Here is an 8940-nt window from a genome sequence, read left to right on the forward strand (position 1 = left end):
TCTACGAGAACTGACGGCTCCCAGTTCCGGTAACATGTAGAGTGAGTATAAGCCAGACCCGTTGTGGCGACGCTGCGGGGAATGAAATGCCCATATTCTAGCAGACTCGCCTCTTGGTCGTTTGTTCTGTGTCAGACTACTCTCCTACGAACCTGACCTTGAGAATTTTTTAAAACAGTGCCCTGAACCCAGTCCCACTGTGAGAGCACCTGAATGGTCTCGCATTGGTCTCCTGTGACCAGGAGATATGATATTCACCATCCCGGGGGATACTGTGAAAAGATACCTCCAAGAGGGATCTAGCGAGAGTAGATTGGGAGAAACTGTTGAAATTCATGAAAGAATCAATAATGAGGAGGCACCGATGTAAAGGGATTGACAAAAGAAGCACATGTGACATGAGACAAAACGTTTTCATGCAGAGAAAGTTTATGGTCAGGAGTGGACTGCCAAAGAGTGTGGTGGAGCCAGGTACAATGAAGAGAATAGAATTGAACCGTTATTGGAAAAGGATGAAAGGGAAGGTTTATGGAGTAAAGGTAAAGATTGGCATTCGGTGAGGTGATCCTTTGGAGAGCTGATGAGCCGATCAGCCTCCTTTTGTCCTTCTGTGAACATTTAATTCTGAGCTCTCTAAGGAAATATCAGAGCAGGGATTGTGAAGAGGTCAGATTGAATGAGTGTCTCGGTGAACAAAAGTGAGACACAGATACAGAAAGGCTTTGGGATGGATTGAATCAAATGTTATAAATTTGCATGGCAATCAACATTATAGCAGTTACAAACGGGAGTGATCAGGACAGTGGAATTAAATCAGCAAATAAATCTTAAACATTGATGCAGCTAAAGGGGATGCTGGGTAAAGATACCACAGTTAGCGATTATTTCATTCCAGAAACACCAGGCAGGGAGCACACTTTTGCTGTATCTACCATATTGCTCTCTTTAAGATTTTTGTTCCTTTGAAGTGTTTCATGTTCAGATAGTCTGGAGAAGACAGGTTCAGTATCCTCAATCTCTTCTGCCAGGACAATGCTGCTATTAGAATTCAATTCACTGATGCATGTTACTGGCTGCATCAAGAACTGGAACTGGCAACTGAGACTGTAAGGTTACTGTATAAAATATCTTCAATTGTATTGCCAGATAGCCAGACATATGAGGGACTTTAATAACAAGAACCTAAATGATGGGCATTGAGTGTCAGAGCGCATACTGTTGTGGGGGCATCCTGTTTAGATACAATCTATTGGTAATTGTTAGAATTGACTTGCACTGGTTCCAGGGAAGTGGTCAGAGCATTATAACGGTCATCGGAGATGGTAGCAAATTTCCCATGGGTTAAAAATCGTAAATGACAGAGTGGGTACGAGTTCTGCTGGTAAAGTGCATAAAGTTATTCAAAATGGCCCTATTTTACTTTCAGAAACAAGTGAGGGAAAGGAACGTTACTGAGGTCATTGCATTAGTCCAAATTTAGAAATTCAGGGGAACTGAAGGGAGAGCCGGTGTTGGGAGTTGTAGTAATGATAGGGAAAACATTGTTTTACAGAGCGAGAGAGTTTCCAGGTAGGAAACTCAGCTTTAACATCACATCAACTGCAGAGTCTTCCAATTCCGCAGGTCCTGATCCTTCTCGGTAATATGGAAGGGGAAAGCAGTATTCCTAGCCCAGAGAAATCATTCCTATGTTATGCATGCAGTCAAATATTTAACTGGTCATGTGATCTGGGAAGACACCAATGTGACTGGACCAGGGTGAGGCTGTGTAAATGTGACGACTGTGGGAAGGAATTCACTTACCCCTCCCAGCGGGACACTCACTGACACAGTCACACTGGGGAGAGGTTGGTTACCTGCCCCATGTACGAGAAGGGATTTAATCGAACTTACAATCTGCTGAGGCACCAGTGGATTTAGACCCTTCACCTGCTCCATGTGTGAGAAAGGATTCATTCAAATCTCTCTCCTGCAGAGACATCAGTGCATTCCCATCGGGGAGAGGTAATTCACCTGCCCAGCGTGTGGGAAAGCATTCACTCAGTCCTCTGATCTGCTGAAACACCAGCGAGCTCACTCTGGGGAAAGGTCATTCACTTGATCCCAGTGCGGGGAGAGATTCACACAAATGCACCACTTGCTAAGTGTGTGAGAAGGGGTTCAGTGTTTCATGCTGCCCCCTGAGATCCCAGTGAGGGGTCAGGCCATTCAGGTACTCAGCGTGTGAGAGAGGGGATTCCTGCCCCCGAGACCCCAGTGAGCCCAGACAGGGGAGAGGCCATTCAGATGCTCAGTGTGTGAGAAGGGATTCAGTTATTCATCCCACCTCCTGAGACCCCAGCGTGTTCACACTGGGTAGGAGTTGTTTCCCTCTCTGTGTGACAAGGGATTTGCTGAGTCTTCAACACAACTGAGAGCCCAGTGAGTGCACACAGGGAAGTGGTCATCAACCTGCTCCATGTGGGATAGAGTTCACACATCACTGCAGGACTCTGATTCTGATGTTACTGTCCATCAGAGTCAGGACTGGACCTTGTACATGATGACACTGCTGGAGTATTGATGTTGTTGTTAACTGGGCTGGAGTTGACTGAATTTATATTGTCTCTTTCTGAACCTCAGGATGTCTCTCTGAGCAGTAAGTCTCCACAAACAGCAATGTGACAATGAGCAGGGATCATCTGTTTTGATTTAAATTGTGATTGTAGCATGGCTGCTTCACAGCATCAGGTACAAGGTTGGAATCCAGCCTTGATCAACGGCCTGTATGGAGTTCCCACATACTCCCCATGATAGTGTGGGGCCCCTCCAGGTGCTCTGGTTTCCTCCCACAGTCCAAAGATACGAAGGTCAGGTCGATCAGTTTTTGCTAAATTGTCCACAGTGTCCAGGAATGTGCAGACCAGCCATGGGAAATGCAGTGTTACAGGGATGGAGTGCTCTGGATGGGATGATCTTCAGATGGTCGGTGGGATTTGATGGGCCAATGCTCTCCTTCCACACTATCGGGTTTCTATTCTATGATTGAGGATAAAGGTGACACAGCAGGATGTCCTCGGAGAAGGAGCATGTAGTGTGTATCAATGCTATCGATACCTTTAGATAGAGATGGGCACCACAGGCATGGGCATCTGTAGTGCTTTATATCCACTGCTGCCCCCTCTCCACAACTCTACTTTGATTTAGTCCCTTCCCACTCTGTCATTTGTAATGGTTTGCTTTGCATGTAATGGGCTTTGTTTATAAATATTCAATTGGTTACATGGGTGGCCTACTGCTGGTAACAAAAAGCAAAATGATGTAATGATGATTTTGATGATGGAAAGGTTGATCAGCTGTGTGTGGTAACACTTCTGAATAGGAGAAATGGGGAAAAAAGAATGCTTCGTAGCTCACAGAACGAGAACTGAAAATCAGTTAAATCAAACCGAAGGTTCAGACAGGGAGGGAATATTTCCCTGGAGTTTGAGTAACTGGAAAGTGATGGTGTCTGGGAGTAGATTTTGTTTTATAGGGCATTCGAAATTTTAAAACTGTAATATTCAGACAGTTTAATTCTTTTCTTTAATTTTATTTGTTGTGCAATAAACTTTTACAATTTTTTAAAACCAAAATCCACAATCCTTGTGTCAAAGACAAATGTTAAATAAAATCCATCAAACCTTCCCTCACTGAAAACTGATGTGGAAGAGCAATCTCCTGGAGGATCCCTGCCTTTCCTACTTCTTCCTACCCAGGCTCCGTATATATGGCTGTATACATATCTGGGAGATAGCAGCAGGAGGAGGTCAATCGGCCTTTCAACTCTGCTCCACAATTCAATAGGAAACAGCTGGCCAGCTCAGTCTCCTGTTCCTGCTGTGTTCCAATCCCCTTTCATTACTTTACCTCGAAGGCCTATATCAAAAGTCCTCCGTTAACTTCACTGCCTTTTGTTCCAGTGGTGGTGTTGTGTTACTGTGTGGGTGTAGGCAGGGGTAATGTGATGGTTCTGCCTCCTGGAGGATGCACTCAGTGTTCCTCATCATCCTGCAGTAACATCAACCGGGTTTCAGCAACTAGAGATAGAAACCAGTTGCAGGATATGGGCATCACTGGCTCAGCCAACATTTATTCCCTATCTCTAGTTACCCTTGAGAAGATGGTAGTGAGCCATTCACAGTCCATTTGGCGCAGATAGACCGACAATGCTGGGAGGGAGTGTGTTGCAAGATTTTGGCCGAGTGATTCTCCATCTGTGGTTCTTCAAATGTTGTTTAACTTAATCACAATCCGCACCTGATTCTGAGATTTCAGTCTGCAAATCTTCACCATCTCGCATCCTGAATAAATGAATATGTACAGATTAGAAATTTAGAACAGACAATTCTCGTTTCTCTGGAATATCTTTTTCCCCCAAAGCAATAACCCTCCAGTCCACCTACTCTCTCCCACCATTCTGACTCTGCTCCCCTAATGTACACCCCCCCCCCCCCCCCCCCTCCCCGTCTTACTGATAAACAGATCCATGCCACCACTTCCCGTCCTGGTTAGACTCTGCACCCTTTCTGGGTTTCACTTCCTTTCCCTTCAGTTGCTGCAAGTCAATAATGTAACAGCAGAATAAACAAAAGGAAACAGAAAGGGAGGTGGCAGATCCTGGACAGAAGAGGAACCTTCAGTCTGGGAGAATGGATCAGATCCTTCTTTGTTTCTCATTGGTCGATTCCAGTGTTATGACGAGTTGGGGATGGAACTTGGTGCCATGTGGGTGTGCTGACACTTTGACCCTCCAACAGATCAATATTACAAGCAAATATGTTCCTCCTCCAGACAATCACAGTGTGAAATACTTTCCGCTAGTTACCCCAAAGCACAAGCTCCAAAACCCACCCACATTCTGTACTTGTGCAGTGCCGGGTTTCCCCACACACGTGCGGTTCCTGTCTCGGAATTTGGGAGTTGTAATCCCCATGCAGCCACTGGAGACCTGTCTCTGAATTGTGAATGAAAAGTGTGGGTGGAGGGATGTTGTGTATTGGATCCCCATTCAGACACATGTGAGCTGTCACTGGAATTTACTGAGACATCCGCTTAGACAACCTGATTTCTGATGTAAGGAACATAGATTCAGCCAATTGGGGAATTGGGAGGTTAAGGGGCAGCAGGTTTTAAGCAGAGGTGGTTCAGTGGCTGGCACTGCTGCCTCACAGCATCAGGGAGCTTAGGCGACTGTGTGGAGTTTACACATTCGCCCCATGTTTGCATGGTTTTGTGCAGTTCTCCTGTTTCCTCACACAGTCCAAAGATGTGCAGGTTAGGTGTGGCCATGTTAAATTGTCCGTAGTGTTAGGTAAGGGGTAAGGGGTAAATGTAGGGGTATGGGTGGTTTGCGCTTCGGCGGGTCGGTGTGGACTTGTTGGGCCGAAGGGCCTGTTTCCACACTGTAATGTAATCTAATCTATTTAGTTCTGAGGGAGGGCCGCACTGTCAGGATTTTAGATCTGATGGTGGGCCGCCCTGCCAGGAGTTTAGTACTGAGGGAGTGCCACACTGTCAGGTATTTAGTTCTGAGGGAGGGCCGCACTGTCAGGATTTTAGATCTGATGGTGGGCCGCCCTGCCAGGAGTTTAGTACTGAGGGAGGGCCGCACTGTCAGGAGTTCAGTTCTGCGGGAGGGCAGCACTATCAGGAGATTAGTACTGAGGTTGGGCCACACTGTCAGGAGTTTAGTTCTGAGGGAGGGCCGCACTGTCAGGTATTTAGTTCTGAGAGATGGCCGCACTGTCATGAGTTCAGTTCTTGGGGAGGGCGGCACTGTCAGGAGTTTAATACTGAGGTAGTGCCACACTGTCAGGTATTTAGTTCTGAGGGAGAGCCGCACTGTCAGGAGTTTCATACTGAGGGAGGGCCGCCCTGTCAGGAGTTTAGTACTGAGGGAGGGCCGCCCTGTAAGGAGTTCAGTTCTGAGGGAGGGCCGCACTGTCAGGAGTTTAATACTGAGGGAGGGCCGCCCTGTCAGGAGTTTAGTATTAAGGGAGGTCCGCAGTGTCAGGAGTTCAGTTCAGAGGGAGGGCTGCACTGTCAGGAGATTAGTACTGAGGGAGGGCCGCCCTGTCAGGAGTTCAGTTCTGAGGGAGGGCCGTACTGTCAGGAGTTCAGTTCTGAGGGAGGGCCGCACTGTCAGGAGTTTAGGACTGAGGGAGGGCCGCACTGTCAGGAGTTTAGTTTCTGTATCAGTGGTGCTGGAAGAGCACAGCAATTCAGGCAGCATTCGAAAAGTTTCGAAATCGACGTTTCAGGCAAAAGGCCTTCATCAGAAATAAAGGCAGAGAGCCTGAAGCGTGGAGTGATAAGCTAGAGGAGGGTGGGGGTGGGGATAGAGTAGCATAGAGTACAATCCCCACCCCCACTCTCCCCTAGCTTATCTAGAGCGCTTAAGGGAACATCTCCGAGACACCCGCACCAATCAACCAAACCGCCCCGTGGCTCAACATTTCAACTCCCCCTCCCACTCTGCCGAGGATATGGAGGTGCTGGGCCTCCTTCACCGCCGCTCCCTCACCACCAGACGCATGGAAGAAGAACTCCTCATCTTCCGCCTCGGAACACTTCAACCCCAGGGCATCAATGTGGATTTCAACAACTTCCTCATTTCCCCTTCCCCCACCTCATCCTAGTTTCTAACCTCCAGCAACATGATCCCCTTGACTTGTCCGGATATGTCCGACCTGCCCAGCTCCTTTTCCACCTATCCACTCCACCCTCTTCTCCCTGACCTATCACCTTCATCTCCTCCCCCACTGACCTATTGTACTCTATGCTACTCTATCCCCACCCCCCTCTAACTTATCTCTCGACGCTTCAGGCTCTCTGCCTTTATTCCTGACGACGGCCATTTGCCCGAAACGTCGATTTCGAAGCTTTTCGGATGCTGCCTGAATTGCTGTGCTCTTCCAGCACCACTGATCTGGTTTACAGCATCTGCAGTCATTGTTTTTACCTTGTGAGGAGTTTAGTACTGAGGGAGGGCCGCACTGTCTGGAGTTTAGTTCTGAGGCAGGGCCGTACTGTCAGGTGTTTGGTACTGAGGGAAGGCCACACTGTCAGGAGTTGAGTACTGATTGAGGGGCGCACTGTCAGGAGTTTAGTTCTGAGGCAGGGCCGTACTGTCAGGTGTTGAGTTCTGTAAAATCTATATTACTGAGGGAGGGCCGCACTGTCAGGGTGGCACGGTGTTTAGTAGATTTTACAGAAATAAACTCCTGACAGTGCGGCCCTCCCTCAGTACTAAACTCCTGACAATGCGGCCTTCCCTCAGTACCAAACACCTGACAGTGCGGCCGGCGCTCAAACCTAAATACCTGACAATGCGGCCCTCCCTCAGTACTAAACTCCTGACAGGGCGCCCCTCAATCAGTACTAAATTCCTGACAGTGCGGCCCTCCCTCAGAAATAAACTCCTGACACTGCGGCCCTCCCTCTGAACTGAACTCCTGACAGGGCGGCCCTCCCTCAGTACTAAACCCCTGACAGTGCTGCCCTCCCTCAGAAATAAACTCCTGACACTGCGGACCTCCCTCAGTATTAAACTCCTGATAGGATTTTAGATCTGATGGAGGGCCGTACTGACAGTGCGGCTCTCCCTCAGTACTAAACTCCTGACAGTGTGGCCCAACCTCAGTACTAATCTCCTGACAGTGCGGCTCTCCCTCAGTACTAAACTCCTGACAGTGTGGCCCAACCTCAGTACTAATCTCCTGATAGTGCTGCCCTCCCGCAGAACTGAACTCCTGACAGTGCGGCCCTCCCTCAGTACGAAACTCCTGACAGGGCGACCCTCCCTCAGAAATAAACTCCTGACAGTGCGACCATCCCTCAGTATTAAACTCCTGACACTGTGGCCCTCCCTCTGTACAAAACACCTGACTGTGCGGCCCTCCCTCAGATCTAAACTCCTGACAGTGCGGCCCAGCCTCAGTACTAATCTCCTGATAGTACGGCCCTGCCTCAGAACTGAAATCCTGACAGTGTGGCACTCCCTCAGTACTAAACTCCTGACAGTGCGGCCCTCCCTCAATACTAAACTCCTGACAGGGCGACCCTCCCTCAGAAATAAACTCCTGACAGTGCGGCCATCCCTCAGTATTAAACTCCTGACAGTGCGGCCCTCCCGCAGAACTGAACTCCTGACAGTGAGGCCATCTCTCAGAACTAAACTCCTGACAGGGCGACCCTCCCTCAGAAATAAACTCCTGACAGGGCGACCCTCCCTCAGAAATAAACTCCTGACAGTGCGGCCCTCCCTCAGAACTGAACTCCTGACACTGCGGACCTCCCTCAGTACTAAACTCCTGACAGGACGACCCTCCCTCAGAAATAAACTCCTGACAGTGCGGCCCTCCCGCTGAACTGAATTCCTGACAGTGCGGCCCTCCCTCAGTATTAAACTCCTGACAGTGCGGCCCTCCCGCAGAACTGAATTCCTGACAGTGCGGCCCTCCCTCAGTACTAAACCACTCACAGTGCGGCCCTCCCTCTGAACTGAACTCCTGACACTGCGGACCTCCCTCAGTATTGAACTACTGACAGTGCGGCCCTCCATCAGTACTAAACTCCTGACACTGTGGCCCTCCCTCTGTACAAAACACCTGACTGTGCGGCCCTCCCTCAGGTCTAAACTCCTGACAGTGCGGCCCAGCCTCAGTACTAATCTCCTGATAGTACGGCCCTGCCTCAGAACTAAATACCTGACAGTGCGGCCCTCCCTCAGTACTAAACTCCTGACAGTGCGGCCATCCCTCAGTATTAAACTCCTGACAGGGCGGCCCTCCCTCATTACTAATCTCCTGATTAGTACTGAGGGAGAGCCGCACTGTCAGGATTTTAGTACGGCCCTGCCTCAGAACTAACTCCTCTGAACTGAACTCCTGACACTGCGGACCTCCCTCAATACTCAAC

This window comes from Chiloscyllium plagiosum, unplaced genomic scaffold (assembly GCF_004010195.1).
Source record: "Chiloscyllium plagiosum isolate BGI_BamShark_2017 unplaced genomic scaffold, ASM401019v2 scaf_6000, whole genome shotgun sequence".
Taxonomy (NCBI): Eukaryota; Metazoa; Chordata; class Chondrichthyes; order Orectolobiformes; family Hemiscylliidae; genus Chiloscyllium; species Chiloscyllium plagiosum.